The sequence below is a fragment of the Triticum dicoccoides genome, chromosome 5A (assembly GCF_002162155.2).
Source record: "Triticum dicoccoides isolate Atlit2015 ecotype Zavitan chromosome 5A, WEW_v2.0, whole genome shotgun sequence".
Classification (NCBI taxonomy): domain Eukaryota; kingdom Viridiplantae; phylum Streptophyta; class Magnoliopsida; order Poales; family Poaceae; genus Triticum; species Triticum dicoccoides.
The window spans coordinates 92448220-92466997 of record NC_041388.1 but is presented as its reverse complement, the minus strand read 5'-3'; positions in this window follow the sequence as shown (position 1 = coordinate 92466997).

The following is an 18778-nucleotide window of genomic DNA, read 5'->3' as shown; positions in this document are numbered from 1 at the left end:
CTCATCTCTTGCATTACATTATTTGCCATTTGCCTCTCGTTTTCCTCTCCCCCAATTCTAAAACAATTTTTAGAAAAATACAAAAAGATTTGCCTTTTTATTCGCCCTTCTTTTGTCCATCTTTTCGTTTGCCTTTTGTTTGCTCGCGTGTTAGTCCGCCTTTATGGATCCACCAAAGAACTTTGATCCCTACTATAGAAAGCTGGAAGAAATTGAAAATAATACTAGGAGCTTCATGTCTTTACAATTTGAGCATAATAGTTTCTTTAGGAACGAGCTCAAGGAGCAGAAAACTTTTATGGAGTACATGAATAAAGAGCTCGATGATATGTCTAAAGAATTTTATGGTCTCAAATCTCAATTTGCTCATCTTGAAATTTTAGTTGGCCAAATTTCCGATAAACAAACCACTTTGGCAAATAAGATGGCCGCTAAACCGGAGTTTTGTGAAAACAATGATGAAGATCTTAAAGTGATTGATCTGACTCTTATTGAATCTTTGTTTTCTAATATAAATCTTGATAAAGATGGGACTGGAGATGAGTCAACTTTGGCTAGAAGGCATCCCAATGATTCAGAGTTTATAGATCTTGATGCAAAAGTTGATAAAAGTGGGATTGGAGATGTCAAGACTTTAGGTAGCAATGAACCCACTCTTTTGGATTTCAAGGATTTTAATTATGATAATTGTTCTTTGATAGATTGTATTTCCTTGTTGCAATCCATGTTGAATTCTCCTCATGCTTATAATCAAAATAAAGCTTTTACTAAACATATCATGGATGCTATGATGAAATCTTTTGAAGAAAAGTTTGAATTGGAAGTTTCTATTCCTAGAAAACTTTATGATGAGTGGGAACCTACTATTAAGATTAAGATTAAAGATTATGAGTGACATGCTTTGTGTTATTTGGGTGCTAGCGTTTGCACTATTCCAAAAACTTTATGTGATGTGTTAGGTTTCCGTGAATTTGATGAATGTTCTTTTAATTTGCATCTTGCGGATTCCACTATTAAGAAACCTATGGGAAGGATTAATGATGTTCTTATTGTTGCAAATAGGAATTATGTGCCCGTAGATTTCATTGTTCTTGATATAGATTGCAATGCTACATGTCCTATTATTCTTGGTAGACCTTTCCTTAGAACGATTGGTGCAATTATTGATATGAAAGAAGGAAACATTAGATTTCAATTTCCGTTAAGGAAGGGTATGGAACACTTTCCTAGAAAGAAAATTAAGTTTCCATATGAATCTATTATGAGAGCCACTTATGGATTGCATACCAAAGATGAAAATACCTATATCTATGTTTTTATGCCTAGCTAAGGGCGTTAAACGATAGCACTTGTTTGGAGGCAACCCAATTTTATTTTTGAGTTTTTTGTTTTGCTATTGCTCTTGAGTAAAATACACATCATTACCTCTGTAGTAATTGTGTTTGGGTGTTTTAATTAGTAGTTGTGCCAAGTAAGACCTTTGGATGGCTTATGGTGATAGTTGATTTGATCTTGCTGAAAAACAGAAATTTTGCGCCTAGTAAAATAATTCTCATTTTTAACAGAAGCGCGATAAAATACTAATTCCTTTTGCACAAGATTGGTATAAAAATTGCCTCTGTTTTCCTAAATTTTTAGATTTTTTTGGAGTTACACAAGTATTCGAAGTTTACATATTACTACAGACTGTTCCGTTTTTGACAGATTCTGTTTTCTATGTGTTGTTTACTTATTTTGATGAATCTATGGGTAGTATCGGGGGGTATGAACCATGGAGACATTGGAATACAGTAGATATTACACCAATATAAATAAAGAATGAGTTCACAACAGTGCCAACAGTGGTGGTTTTATTTTCTTATACTAACGGATCTCATGAGTTTTATGTTGTGAAGTTTCCAAGTTTTGGGTAAAGATTTGATGGACTATGGAATAAGGAGTGGCAAGAGCCTAAGCTTGTGGATGCCCAAGGCACCCAAGGTAATATTCAAGGACAACAAAGAGCCTAAGCTTGGGGATGCCCCGGAAGGCATCCCCTCTTTCATCTTCGTCTATCGGTAAATTTACTTGAGGCTCTATTTTTATTCACCACATGATATGTGTTTTGCTTGGAGAGTCTTGTATGATATGAGTCTTTGCTTTTTAGTTTGCCACAATCATCCTTGCTATACACACCTTTCGAGAGGGATGACACACATGAATCATGATTTATTAGAATATTCTAGGTGCTTCACTTATATCTTTTGAGCTAGGCAATTTTGCTCTAGTGCTTCACTTATATCTTTTTAGAGCACGACAGTGGATTTATGTTATAGAAATTGTTGAACTCTCATGCTTCACTTATATTATTTTGAGAGTCGTTCTAAACAGCATGGTAATTTTCTTTGGTTATGAATTTAGTCCTAATATGATGGGCATCCAAGAGGGATATAATAAAAACTTGCATATAAAGTGCATTGAATACTATGTGAAGTTTGATTCCTTATGATTGTTTTGAGATATAAAGATGGTGATATTAGAGTCATGCTAGTGAGTAATTGTGGATTGGTAGAAATACTTGTGTTAAAGTTTGTGATTCCCGTAGCATGCACGTATGGTGAACCGTTATGTGATTAAGTCGGAGCATGATTTATTTATTTATTGTCTTCCTTATGAGTGGCGTTCGAGGATGAACAATGGTATTTTTCTACAAATCTATCCCTCTAGGAGCATGCATGTAGTACTTTTTTTCAATAACTAATAGACTTTTGCAATAGGTATGTGAGTTGTTTACGACTAATGTTGAGTCCATGGATTATACGCACTCTCACCCTTCCACCATTGCTAGCCTCTCTAGTGTCGTGAAACTTTCGCCGGTGCCTTACACCCACCTTATACCTTCCTGAAAATAGCCACCATACCTACCTATTATGGCATTTCCATAGCCATTCCGAGATATATTTCCATGCAACTTCCACCGTTTCATTTTATTATGACAAGCTCCATCATTGTCATATTATGTTGCATGGTTGTAAGATAGCTAGCATGATGTCTACATGGCTTGTCCATTTTTTATGTCATTTGCTATGCTAGATCATTGCACATCCCGGTACACCACCGGAGGCATTCATATAGAGTCATATTTTTGTTCTAAGTGTCGAGTTGTAAGTAAATAAAAGTGTGATGATCATCATTATTAGAGCATTGTCCCATGTGAGGAAAGGATGATGGTGTTGACGCTCAAAAGTGGCACGATCATAAAGCAGCATGCTGGGGAGAAAACCTTGCCGGTGTGAAAGCTTGCCGGCGTGGAAAGCTTGCCGACACAGAAAGATCGCCGGTGTGGAAGCTTGCCGGTGTGAAATCTTGCCGGGGGAGAAACCTTGTCAGGGAGGAACCCTTGCCGGAGTACAAACCTTGCCGGAGTGAAACCTTGCCGGTGTGAAAGCTTTCCGGGTAGAAACATTGCCGGTGTGGAAATCTTACTCGGATGGAAAACTTGCCGGGTTGGAGGCTGTGATAGTCAATCGGACGAGAAGTTGAAGATGGGCTCAAAAGGTTATTCAGATGATCTCGGATGGAAAAATGTTCTACACGGAAGTTGTGCGTCTCGTCGAAACGATCGATTTTGATATAAAGATCGTCCCAATCCGAGGTCGTATGCAAAAGTTAGAGCCCACACAGCACGACCCTCCAGTGAGCAAAATATGACGCCCGGAACCAGACACATACGTGGGTATGTCTGATGAGCTGCGTGTATAATTAACTGTTTTGTGCGAGCGATTTAACCTTCAAGATAACCTCTGATGAAAAAATGTTCAACATGAAAGTGCAGCCAGTTTGAATCAAACAGTTTTGGAAAGTTTGGATAAAACCAATCCGAATTTGACTAGGGTTTTGGACGTGAATCCAAGCTTTTTTCTTGCACGGGAAGTCCAGCCGCCTCTTATATACCTAAGGGGTGACGGCCGATTGAACAACACACAATCGATCAATTCATCTATCACTTTTTACCTTTACCTTTATCTCTCTCCTTTGTTCTTCTTCTTCCTCGTTCTTCGTTCGTTCTTCGTTTGCAGGGCGGCGAATCTCGAGGCCCTAGGGCGGTCAGGCCGACCTAGGGCAGCCCATAACCGATGTGCGCCCTGATGGGGTCCCTCCCGGGCGTGTGGGGTTTCGGGTCCTCAAAAGCACCCGCCGGATTGCTTGCGTATCGCGCTTCCGGATGGGTCTCCTTCAACGTGAGCTGCGGTGCATCACCCTCGGCGTTTAAGGTACACGGTGACGTGTTCGTGTGCGAACAGATGGAAGCTATGATTCCCTCACAAGTTGGGATGAGTCTCCAGACTTTACAAAAAATAAAAGAGGGCAAGAAGCCCACCAAAAAAAGAACAACAACAACAACAACAAACAACAACAAAGCCTTGAGTCCCAAACAAGTTGGGGTAGGCTAGAGGTGAAACCCATAAGATCTCGCAACCAACTCATGGCTCTGGCACATGGATAGCAAGCTTCCACGCACCCCTGTCCATAGCTAGCTCTTTGTCGATACTCCAATCCTTCAGGTCTCTCTTAATGGACTCCTCCCATGTGAAAATCGGTCGACCCCGCCCTCTCTTGACATTCTCCGCACGCTTTAGCCGTCCGCTATGCACTGGAGCTTCTGAAGGCCTGCGCTGAATATGCCCAAACCATCTCAAACGATGTTGGACAGGCTTCTCCTCAATTGGTGCTACCCCAACTCTATCTCGTATATCATCATTCCGGACTCGATCCTTCCTCGTGTGGCGACACATCCATCTCAACATACGCATCTCCGCCACACCTAACTGTTGAACATGTCGCCTTTTAGTCGGCCAACACTCCGCGCCATACAACATTGCGGGTCGAACCGCCGTCCTGTAGAACTTGCCTTTTAGCTTTTGTGGCACTCTCTTGTCACAGAGAATGCCAGAAGCTTGGCGCCACTTCATCCATCCTGCTTTGATTCGATGGTTCACATCTTCATCAATACCCCCATCCTCCTGCAACATTGACCCCAAATACCGAAAGGTGTCCTTCCGAGGTACCACCTGGCCATCAAGGCTAACCTCCTCCTCCTCACAGCTAGTAGTACTGAAACCGCACATCATGTACTCGGTTTTAGTTCTACTAAGCCTAAACCCTTTCGATTCCAAGGTTTGTCTCCATAACTCTAATTTCCTATTTACCCCCGTCCGACTATCGTCAACTAGCACCACATCATCCGCAAAGAGCATACACCATGGGATATCTCCTTGTATACCCCTTGTGACCTCATCCATCACCAATGCAAAAAGATAAGGGCTCAAAGCTGACCCCTGATGCAGTCCTATCTTAATCGGGAAGTCATCGGTGTCGACATCACTTGTTCGAACACTTGTCACAACATTATTGTACATGTCCTTGATGAGGGTAATGTACTTTGCTGGGACTTTGTGTTTCTCCAAGGCCCACCACATGACATTCCGCGGTATCTTATCATAGGCCTTCTCCAAGTCAATGAACACCATATGCAAGTCCTTCTTATGCTCCCTATATCTCTCCATAAGTTGTCGTACCAATAAAATGGCTTCCATGGTCGACCTCCCAGGCATGAAACCAAACTGATTTTTGGTCACGCTTGTCATTCTTCTTAAGCGGTGCTCAATGATTCTCTCCCATAGCTTCATTGTATGGCTCATCAGCTTAATTCCACGGTAATTAGTACAACTCTGAACATCCCCCTTGTTCTTGAAGATTGGTACTAATATACTCCGTCTCCATTCTTCTGGCATCTTGTTTGCCCGAAAAATGAGGTTGAAAAGCTTGGTTAGCCATACTATCGCTATGTCCCCGAGACCTTTCCACACCTCAATGGGGATACAATCAGGGCCCATCGCCTTGCCTCCTTTCATCCTTTTTAAAGCCTCCTTCACCTCAGACTCCTGGATGCGCCGCACAAAACGCATGCTGGTCTCATCAAAGGAGTCATTCAGTTCAATGGTAGAACTCTCATTCTCCCCACCAAAAAAAGAAAAAAAGAAAAAAAATTAGAGAAAAAGAGAGAAGGGGCAATGTTACTATCCCTTTTCCACATTTGTGCTTCAAAGTAGCACCACGATCTTCATGATAGAGAGTCTCCTATGTTGTCACTTTCATACACTAGTGGGAATTTTTCATTATAGAACTTGGCTTGTATATTCCAATGATGGGCTTCCTCAAATTTCCCTAGGTCTTCGTGAGCAAGCGAGTTGGATGCACACCTACTTAGTTTCTTTTTGAGCTTTCATAAACTTATAGCTCTAGTGCATCCGTTGGATGGAAATCCCTACTCACTCACATTGGTATCTATTGATGGGAATCTCCATAGCCCATTGATATGACTAGTTTATGTGAGACTATCTCCTTCCTTTTTTCTTCTCCACAACCACCATATTGTATTCCACCTATAGTGCTATATCCATGGCTCACGCTCATGTATTGTGTGAAAGTTGAAAAAGTTTGAGAACATCAAAAGTATGAAACAATTGCTTGGCTGGTCATTGGGGTTGTGCATGATTTAGTATTTCGTTTGATGGAGATGGAGCATAGCCAGACTATATGATTTTGTAGGGATAACTTTCTTTGGCCATGTTCTTTTGAGAAGACATGATTGCTTTATTAGTATGCTTGAAGTATTATTGTTTTTATGTCAATATTAAACTTTTGTTTTGAATCTTATGGATCTGAACATTCATGCCACAATGAAGATAATTACATGGATAAATATGTTAGGTAGCATTCCACATCAAAAATTCTGTTTTACCATTTACCTACTCGAGGACGAGTAGGAATTAAGCTTGGGGATGCTTGATACGTCGATAACCCACAAGTATATGGGATCAATTGTAGCCTCTTCGATAAGTAAGAGTGTCGAACCCAACGAGGAGCTAAAGGTAGAACAAATATTTCCTCAAGTTCTATCAACCACCGATACAACTCTACGCACGCTTAACATTCGCTTTACCTAGAACAAGTATGAAACTAGAAGTACTTTGTACGTGTTTTTGGATAGGTTTGCAAGATAATAAAGAGCGCATAAATACAAAGTAGGGGTTGTTTAGATAAAGAAGCAATAAAGTTAGTATAGCGAGGGTGGAAAAGTGGTGGTAGGAGTTGCGAAATTGACCCTAAGCAATTGACTACTTTACTAGACCGATATCAAGTTTTATGTGGGAGAGGCCACTGCTAGCATGTCATCCCTGACTTGGAATTCTATTCACTTATGATTGGAACTATTAGCAAGCATCCGCAACTACTAACGTTCATTAAGGTTAAACCCAACCATAGCATTAAGATATATTGGTCCCCCTTCAATCCCGTATGCATCAATTTCTATGCTAGGTTGAAGCTTCGGTCACTCTTGCCCTCCAATACATAGTCCTATCAACATACAACTAACCCTATGGTGTGATCCACGCGCGCGCTCATATGATGTGCACCAAAGGACAACAACATAACCACAAGCAAATTAAACCAATCATAGCAATTCACCAATTACCAATAGGACAATGAAAATCTACTCAAACATCATAGGATGGCAACACATCATTGGATAATAATATGAAGCATAAAGCACCATGTTCAAGTAGAGGGTACAGCGGGTTGCGGGAGAGTGCACCGCTGTAGATAGATGTGGGAAGGTGATGAAGATGTTGGTGAAGATGACAGAGGTGTTGGTGTAGATCGTTGTCGCGATGATGGCCCCGGCGGAGTTCCGGCGCCACCGGGAGAGAGGGGGAGAGGGATCCCCCTTCTTCTTCTTCTTCTTCTTATTCCTTGACCTTCTCCCTAGATGGGAGAAGGGTTTCCCCTCTGGTACATGGCCTCCATGGCGGCAAAGGGGCGAGCGCCCCTCCAAGATTGGATCTGTCTCTCTGTCTCTCTCTGTTTCTACATTCCAGATTCTGGTCTTTCACCGTTTCTTATATTCCCGGAGATCCTAACTCCGATTAGGCTGAAATTTTAACATGATTTGTATCCGGATATTGGCTTTCTTGCAGCGAAAGAAGGGCACGAAGCGCATTACGGGGTGGCCACAAGGGCCCAGGGCGCGCCTAACCCCCTGGGGCACGCCCCCTGCCTCGTGGCCCCCTCGGGCATCGTCTCGCGTTGATTCTTCTTCCCAAAAATCACATATATTCCAAAAAAATCTCCGTCAGTTTTTATCCTGTTTGGACTCCGTTTGATATGGATTTTCTGCGAAACAAAAAACATGCAACAAACAGGAACTGGCACTGGGCACTGGATCAATATGTTAGTCCCCAAAAATAGTATAAAAAGTTGCCAAAAGTATATGAAAGTTGTATAATATTGGCATGGAACAATAAAAAATTATAGATATGACGGATACATATCAGCATCCCCAAGCTTAATTCCTGCTTGTCCTCGAGTAGGTAAATGATAAAAAAGATAATTTTTGATGTGGAATGCTACCTAGCATAATCTTGATCATGTAATCTAATCATGGCATGAATATTAGGACACGAGTGATTCAAAGCAATAGTCTATCATTTGACATTAAGACAATAATACTTCAAGCATACCAACCAAGCAATTATGTCTTCTCAAAATAACATAGCCAAAGAAAGCTCATCCCTACAAAATCATATAGTTTGGCCATGCCTCATTTTTGTCACACAAAATGCTCCCATCATGCACAACCCCGATGACAAGCCAAGCAATTGTTTCATACTTAGCATTTTGAAACCTTTTCAACTTTCACGCAATACATGAGAGCGAGCCATGGGCATAGCACTATGGGTGGAATAGAATATGATGATGTAGGTTGTGTGGAGAAGACAAAAAGGGAGAAAGTCTCACATCGACGCGGCTAATCAACGGGCTATGGAGATGCCCATCAATTGATGTCAATGCGAGGAGTAGGGATTGCCATGCAACGGATGCACTAAGAGCTATAAGTGTATGAAAGCTCAAACTGGAAACTAAGTGGGTGTGCATCCAACTTGCTTGCTCATGAAGACCTCGGGCATTTGAGGAAGCCCATCATCGGAATATACAAGCCAAGTTCTATAATGAAAATTCCCACTGGTATATGAAAGTGACAACTCAAGAGACTCTCTATATGAAGAACATGGTGCTACTCTGAAGCACAAGTGTGGTAAAAGGATAGTAACATTGCCCTTCTCTCTTTTTCTCTCAATTTTTTTTGTTTTTTGGTGGGCTTCTTTGGCCTTTTTTCATTTGGGCTTCTTTGGCCTCTTTTTTTTAAAGTCCGGAGTCTCATGCCGACTTGTGGGGGAATCATAGTCTCCATCATCCTTTCCTCACTAGGGCAATGCTCTAATAATGATTATCATCACACTTTTATTTACTTACAACTTGATGTCTAGAACAAAGTATGACTATATATGATTGCCTCCGGCGGTGTACCAGGATGTGCAATGATCTAGCGTAGCAATGACATCAAAAAACAGACAAGCCATGAAAACATCATGCTAGCTATCTTACAATCATGCAAAGCAATATGACAATGAATGCTCAAGTCATGTATATGATGATGATGGAAGTGGCATGGCAATATATCTCGGAATGGCTATGGAAATGCCATGATAGGTAGGTATGGTGGCTGTTTTGAGGAAGATATAAGGAGGCTTATGTGTGATAGAGCGTATCGTATCACAAGGTTTGGATGCCCGACGAAGTTTGCACCAACTCTCGAGGTGAGAAAGGGCAATGCACGGTACCGAAGAGGCTAGCAATGATGGAAGGGTGAGAGCGCGTATAATCCATGGACTCAACATTAGTCATAAAGAACTCACATACGTATTGCAAAAATCTACAAGTCATCAAAACCAAGCACTATGCGCATGATCCTAGGTGGATAGATTGGTAGGAAAAGACCATCACTCGTCCCCGACCGCCACTCATAAGGAAGACAATCAAAGAAACACCTCATGCTTCAAATTTGTTACACAACGGTTACCATACGTGCATGCTACTGGACTTGCAAACCTCAACACAAGTACTTGTCCAATTCACAATTACCCAGTAGCATGACTCTAATATCACCATCTTTATATCGCAAAACTATTGCAAGGAATCAAACATATCATATTTAGTGATCTACAAGTTTTATGTAGGATTTTATGACTAACCATGTGAATGACCAATTCCTGTCATCTCTCTAAATAGATATAAGTGAAGCAAGAGAGTTTAATTCTTTCTAAAAAAGATATGCCCATGCTCTAACAAATATAAGTGAAGAAAAATAGTATTCTACAAATGGAGGTTTTCTATGTGAAGAGAAACAGGCAATCCAAACTTCAAATGATATAAGTGAAGCACATGAAGCATTCTATAAAGCCATACTCAAAAGATATAAGTGAAGTGCAATGAGCATTGTATAAATCAACCATGGACTATCTCATACCAGCATGGTGCATAAAATAAACATGAAAACTAAATGCAAAAGACGCTCCAAGATTTGCACATATCACATGAATGAAACGAAACCGAACACATACCGATACTTGTTAAAGAAAGATGGGGTGCCTTCCGGGGCATCCCAAAGTTTAGACACTTGAGTATCCTTGAATATTTACTTGGGGTGCCTTGGGAATCCCCAAGCTTGAGCTCTTGCCTCTCCTCCTTCTCCTAACATCGAGACCTCCTCGATCTTTGAACACTTCATCCACACAAAACTCAACAGAAAGCTCGGTAAGATCCGTTAGTATAATAGAGCAAATCACTACTCTAAGTACTGTTGCAAACCAATTCATATTTTGTTTTTGCATTGCAGCTACTGTAATATAACTTTTCTATGTCTGAATCCACTGACAGAAATTGATAGTTTCATCAAAACAAGCAAACTATGCATCAAAAACAGAATCTGTCTTAAACAGGACAGTCTGTAGTAATCTGAACATTCACCATACTTCTGGTACTCCAAAAATTCTGAACAAATAAGGAAAAATAAAAAAATTGTATATAAAGACAGTTCAAAAGGTTTCATAACCGTTTGACGTTCCAGTAAAAAAAATGTAAAATCGCACACTACAGCCAAAGTTTCTATTTTGCACCGCACAAACCAACAAGCAATGTAAACATCCTAAAGGCAAATCTTGGAACATTTTTTTAAAACTTTATAAAAGCACACAATAGAAATAAATGACTCTCTAAAACTTCCGGGTTGTCTCCCTGGCAGCACTTTCTTTAAAGCCATTAAGCTAGGCATGTGGTGCTCAAGTAATGGATCCACCTGGATCCCAAGGTATACCAAAGCCAATTTTAATTAACAATGATTTGTGATTTAGTAGTGAGCACAAAGTAACATATATCATGCAACAACGAAGTCTAACTCTCTTCCTATGCATCTGCATGTCATAAAAGAACAATTCATGCACACATAGTAAAGGCCAATGCATAGTATAAATAGTTTCTTGCAATTTTATCGTGTTGAAAACATGGAGAGGCGGAGATGTAGTTCCCCTCTCATAATAATTGCAAGTAGGAGCAGCAAGCACATGCATATTATATCTATCAAAATCATCATGCGTAATAGTAAAACACAACCCATCAATATAATCCTTAATAAGGGCAAACTTCTTTGATATAGTGTAGTCGGGAGAATTCAAAAAGATAATAGGACTATCATGCATGGGTGCAATAGCAACAATTTCATGTTTAACATAAGGAACTATATCAAGTTCATCTCCATAAGCATAATTCATATTGGCATCTTGGCCACAAGCATAGCAAGCATCATCAAAAACGGATATTTCAAAAGAATCAACGGGATCATAACAATCATCATAGCAATCATCCTTCGGTAAGCACAAAGGGAAATTAAACAATGTATGAGTTGAAGAGTTACTCTCATTAGAAGGGTGGCACGGGTAGATAATCTGCTCTTCCTACTTTTGTTCTTCGCTCTCCTCCTCATCTTTTTCATCCAATGATCCCACAGCTTCATCAATTCCTTCTTCCATAGACTCCTGCAAAATATTAGTCTCTTCTTGGACAGTGGAGGAGTCCTCAATATATGGTTTAACATAGGCATTAGAAGCATAATTATCATAACAAAATTGAAGTATGGAAAAAAATTCAGATTTGTAAAGAGTAGCATCATACTTTCCAATCAAAGAAGCAATTTCATAAGCACCCTTAAAAGCGGCAAATTCTTCAATTTGTTGAACATCATAGTAATTATAAACACCCTTGGCATACAAAGATACGATTCCATTATCACTAAACTCACATTGGTAGGGAAGGTGTTTCTTAGGGTCTTCAGAGCAACAAGTAAAATCATATATTTCACATAAATTCCAAGCATAGCATTGCAAACGATGAATTTGATCCAGTAAAAGTTTCCCTTTTTGAGATAAGCGGTGTCGCACATAACAAGCATGCTCATCTAAAGATTTGGCCTCAACTAAGCTAGTTGGGGTTTCAGCACGAGCACATAGGGATCAAAGATGATCCAAGTGAAAAGCTTCAGGAGTGTGATAGATTTTGAGTGGTTCTTCAACCATTGGTGTAGTAGGTACAGCTCATTTTTTTGGTATTTTGCATTTCATACCCATAACTAAAGATAGAAAACAAGAGCACAAAATAAAAACTACTTAGTGATAAAGCAAACAAGCACACACGAGAATATTCACCCCACGCTATAACTCGCCGGCAATGGTGCCAGAAAAAGGTCTTGATAACCCACAAGTATAGGGGATCAATTGTAGCCTCTTTTGATAAGTAAGAGTGTCGAACCCAACGAGGAGCTAAAGGTAGAACAAATATTCCCTCAAGTTATATCGACCACCGATACAACTCTACGCACGCTTAACATTTGCTTTACCTAGAACAAGTATGAAACTAGAAGTACTTTGTAGGTGTTTTTGGATAGGTTTGCAAGATAATAAAGAGCGCATAAATAAAAAGTAGGGGCTGTTTAGATAAAGAAGTAATAAAGTTAGTATAGCGATGGTGGAAAAGTGGTGGTAGGAGTTGCGAAATTGTCCCTAAGCAATTGACTACTTTACTAGACCGATAGCAAGTTTTATGTGGGAGAGGCCACTGCTAGCATGTCATCCCTGACTTGGAATTCTATGCACTTGTGATTAGAACTATCAGCAAGCATCTGGAACTACTAACGTTCATTAAGGTAAAACCCAACCATAGCATTAAGATATATTGGCCCCCTTCAATCCTGTATGCATCAATTTCTATGCTAGGTTGAAGCTTCGGTCACTCTTGCCCTCCAATACATAGTCCTATCAACATACAACTAACTCTATGGTGTGTTCCACGCGTGCGCTCATATGATGGGCACCAAAGGACAAAAACATAACACAAGCAAATTAAACCAATCATAGCAATTCACCAATTACCCATAGGACAACGAAAATCTACTTAGATATCATAGGATGTCAATACATCATTGGGTAATAATATGAAGCATAAAGCACCATGTTCAAGTAGAGGGTACAACGGGTTGCGGGAGAGTGGACCACGGTAGATAGATGGGGGAAGGTGATGAAGACGTTGGTGAAGATGACGGAGGTGTTGGTGTAGATCGTTGTCGCGATGATGGCCCCGGCGGCGTTTCGCCGCCACCGGGAGAGAGGGGGAGAGGCCCCCCTTCTTCTTCTTCTTCTTCCTTGAGCTTCTCCCTAGATGGGAGAAGGGTTTCCCCTCTGGTTCATGGCCTCCATGGTGGCGGAGGGGCGAGATCCCCTCCGAGATTGGATCTGTCTCTCTCTGTTTCTGCGTTCCAGATTCTCGCCTTTCACCATTTCTTATATCCCCGGAGATCCTTAACTCCGATTTGGCTGAAATTTTAACACGATTTGTATCCGGATATTGGCTTTCTTGCAGCGAAAGAAGGGAACCAACTGCCTTACGGGGTGGCCACGAGGGCCCAGGGCATGCCCCCTGCCTCATGGCCTCCTTGGGCATCATCCCACGTTGATTCTTCTTCCCAAAAATCACATATATTCCAAAAAAATCTCCGTCAGTTTTTATCCCGTTTGGACTCCGTTTGATATGTATTTTCTGTGAAGCAAAAAACATGCAACAAACAGGAACTGGCACTGGGCACTCGATCAATATGTTAGTCCCAAAAACAGTATAAAAAGTTGCCAAAAGTATATGAAAGTTGTATAATATTGGCATGGAACAATAAAAAAATTATAGATATGATTTATTGCTCCATGCTATTATATTATCTGTTTTGGATGTTTCATATGCATTATTATGCTATTTTATATTATTTTTTGGGACTAACTTATTACCTGGAGCCCAGTGCCAGTTTCTGTTTTTTTCTTCTTATTTTTGAGTTTCGCAGAAAAGGAATACCAAACGGAGTCCAAACGATAAAACTTCACGATGATTGTTCCTGGACCAGAAGATACCTAGAGGACTTGGAGTCCTAGCCAGAAGAGCCACGAGGCGGCGGCATGGGTGGAGGGCGCGCCCTAGGTGGGCGCCCCTACCTTGTGGCCCCCTCGAGGATCCCCTGACCTAGTTCTTCGTCCTATATATTGACATATATTCCAAGACCCTCAGAGGAGTTCACGAACATACTTTTCCGCCACCGCAACCTTCTATTCCCGTGAGATCCCATCATGGGGCCTTTTCCGACATCCTGCCGGAGGGGGATTCGATCACGGAGGGCGTCTACATCAACCCTATCGCCCTTCCGATGAAGCGTGAGTAGTTTACCTCAGACCTACGGGTTCATAGCTAGTAGCTAGATGGCTTCTTCTCTCTATTTGATCCTCAATACCATGTTCTCCTCAATGTTCTTGGAGATCTATCTGATGTAATCTTCTTTTGCGGTGTGTTTGTCGAGATCTGATGAATTGTGGATTTATGATCAGCTTATCTATGAATATTATTTGAATCTTCTCTCAATTCTTATATGCATGATTTGATATCTCTGTATTTCTCTTCGAATTATCTGTTTGGTTTGGCCAACTAGATTGTTTTTTCTTGCAATGAGAGAGGTGCTTAGCTTTGGGTTCAATCTTGCGTGATTTCACCCAGTGATAAAGTAGGGGTAGCGAGACACGTATTGAATTGTTACCATCGAGGATAACAAGATGGAGTTTTCATCATATTGCTTGAGTTTATTCCTCTACATCATGTCATCTTACTTAAGGCATTATTCCGTTCTTTACGAACTTAATACTCTAGATGCATGCTGGATAGTGGTCGATGTGTGGAGTAATAGTAGTAGATGCAGGCAGGAGTCGATTTACTTGACACGGACGTGATGCCTATATGCATAATCATTGCCTTGGATATCATCATAACTTTACGCTTTTCTATCAATTGCTCGACAGCAATTTGTTCACCCATCATATTATTTGCCTTCAAGAGAGAAGCCTCTAGTGAAACCTATGGCCCCGGGTCTATTTTCCATCATATTTGTTTCTGATCTACTATTTCGCAATCTTTCATTTTGAGATATATAGACCAAAAACCTGAAAATATTTTATCTATCTCTATTAGATCTCACCTTTGCAAGTGACCGTGAAGGGATTGATAACCCCTTTATCGCGTTGGGTGCAAGTGTTTGATTGTTTTTGTAGGTGCATCTATTGGGGACTTGCGTGTTTCTCCTACTGGATTGATACAATGGTTCTTAACTGAGGGAAATACTTATCTCTACTGTGTTGGATCACCCTTTTCTCTTCAAGGGAAAAACCAACGCAAACTCAAGAAGTAGCACATGACACCTTAAGGGCCCTAAGAATATCTCTCCATTGTTGGAGGAGAAAATTCCACTCTCGAGCTCTCTAGTCCCTTGTCAAACTTACGGTGAACATGTAAGTTGTCATTTATGATTACCAAGTTACATATGACGTTTGAGGAACCCCAAAGTTCATCGTACGGTAAGAAGTGACTACAATACTCTCATGGTCTAAGGAAACAAATCACACGTTAACATTCCATGTTATAACAATTGACTTCTGATGATATTATCTCAAATTATAACAAACAAGTTTGGGTCGATTCGATATGATCATTCTTCTAACGTCACACTGTCAATGTTGTTTAAGGACTATCGTTACACTTAACGATATCCTAAGATCCAAAAAACATGATCACCAACAACACTTGAGCTAGCACTACGTAAAAACACTTCCGTGATGATACATGTTTGTCATAGTAGGGATCGTTTTCTATCATGCATGTACATCCATGAAGATTTTATGATAGAATCAAGATAGTCATACATGTGCTGTCGTAGAAGTGTTCCATAACAATACTGAAATTATCATCACGGAAGTGTCCACTTCCATGACGATAAATGCCGCATCTTGGAAGTGTTTTTGTCAAGGGTAACCGACACATGGCTTCCATCATAACGGGTCGCCGTTAAGCTATTGGGTTCCGGTTTGCATCCGATAACCCATTAACGGCCCAGACCAATGGGGATTTTCCACGTGTAAAATTCTCATTGGCCACAGGAACCACGTGTCAGCTCACCATTGGGACAGATAGTCGCCTACGATATTTCGACACGTGGCACGACCCAATAGTGGCCCATTTAGCTTACAAAGGTCTACCCATTTGACTTGGTCAAAAGCTAGCGGGCCGGCCCATGAAAAGCTTGTTAACGGTCTGTTCGCATATAGCCCATTTTATGGCCCGGTAACTCACGACCCATTATGGCCTTTCTGAATCCGGCCCAACAACGTCATGTGAGCCGTCTAGTATAATACTAGCCCATTTCACTTTGGTCCATGTACAACCCATGATGGCTTTTGGCCCATATGAGGCCTTTCGTCCCTTTGGTCCCTTTAGTGGCCCATGGTTACTCACTATAGGAATTAGCTAATTTGTCGTCTGCCATGGAAGACAGCAAAGGACCAGGGAGCTGACGACAAAGGTCTTTGCCGTCAGCCGTGGACGACAAACATGTCCGGCACTGTAAGTTATGGTAATGAGATTCTTTGTCGTCTATTTTCGCACAACGGACAATGAGGACATTTGCCGTCAGCTTTCCTAGGGAAGCAGATGGCAAACAACGTGGATGGCAAATCATTTTTGATTCCATGTTGTTATATTATCATTCTTGGATGTTGTACAATCATTTTATAGCAACTTTATATCATTATTTGGGATTAACCTATTGACATAGTGCCCAATGCCAGTTGTTGTTTTTAGCTTGTTTTTTTACTTGGCAAAAAATCAATACCAAAGCGAGTCCAAATGCAACGAAACTTTTTGGAGATTTTTTTCTGGACCAGAAGACACAAGATGGGCCAAAGAAGTACCAGAGGGGTGCCCCGAGGGGGGCACAACCCACGTAGGCACGCCTGGAGGCCCAGGAGCGCCCTTGTGGGTTGTGCCCACCTCGGTGGCCTCCCGAACCACCTCTTCACCCTATAAATACCAAAATATTCCAGAAACCCCAGGGGAGTCGACGAAACACAATTCCAGCCGCCGCAAGTTCCAGAACCACAAGATACAATCTAGACACCATCATGGAGGGGTTCATCATCCTCATTGGTGCCTCTCCGATGATGCGTGAGCAGTTCATTGTAGACCTAGGGGTCCATAGGCAGTAGCTAGATGGCTTCTTCTCTCTTTTGATTCTCAATACAATGGTCTCTTGGAGATCTATTTGATGTAACTCTTTTTGTGGTGTGTTTGTTGGGATCCGATGAACTTTGAGTTTATGATCAGATCTATTTTATCCATGAAAGTTATTTGAGTTTTGATCTCATATATGCACGATTACTTATAGCCTCGTATTTCTTCTTCGAATCTTTGGTTTAGTTAGGCCGACTAGATCGATTTTTCTTGCCATGTGAAGAGGTCCTTTGTGATGGGTTCGATCGTGCAATGTTCTTTCCCAGTGAAAGAAGGGGCAACAAGACACGTATTGATCGTTGCTATTAAGGATAACAAGATGGAGTCTATTCCTACATGAATAGATCTTGTCTACATGATGTCATCGTTCTTATTGCATTACTCCATTTCTCCGTGAACTTAATACACTAGATGCATACTGGATAGCGGTCGATGTGTGGAGTAATAGTAGTAGATGCAGGTAGGAGTCGGTCTACTAATCTTGGACGTGATGCTTATATAATGATCATTGTCTGGATATCATCATAATTATTTGAAGTTCTATCAATTGCCCAACAGTAATTTGTTTACCCACCGTATGCTATTTTCTTGAGAGAAGCCACTAGTGAAATCTACGGCCCCTGGGTATATTCTTTATCATATTTGCTTCAAGATCTATTTTTATTTGCTTTTGTTTTCAGATCTATTATTCTAAAAACCCAAAAATACCTTGCTGCACTTTTCCTTTATTTATTTTTATTTTGTTTTATCAAGACATCTATTTATCCAAAATCATACAAATCACTTTATCTTTTACTCGAGAGGGATTGACAACCCCTCTTACGCGTCGGGTTGCAAGTATTTGTTCTTTGTGTTCAGGTACCATTTACATAGTGTTGCTTGGTTCTCCTACTGGTTCGGTAACCTTGGTTTCATCACTGAGGGAAATACATACCGTACTTGTTTTGCATCGTCCCTTCCTCTTCAGGGAAAAACTAATGCGCATGAGCCATCAAGAAAGGATCTCTGGCGCCATTGCCGAGGAGACATAATCAACATCTATTAGGTTTCTAATCACAAATCTCATCTCCTTGCAATTTACATTATTTGCTATTTACCTCTCGTTTTCATCTCCCCCACTTCACAAAATTTTCCTTTTTATTCGCCTTCTTTTCGTTTGCCTTTTTCTTGTTTGATCTTTTGTTTGCTTGTGTCCCAT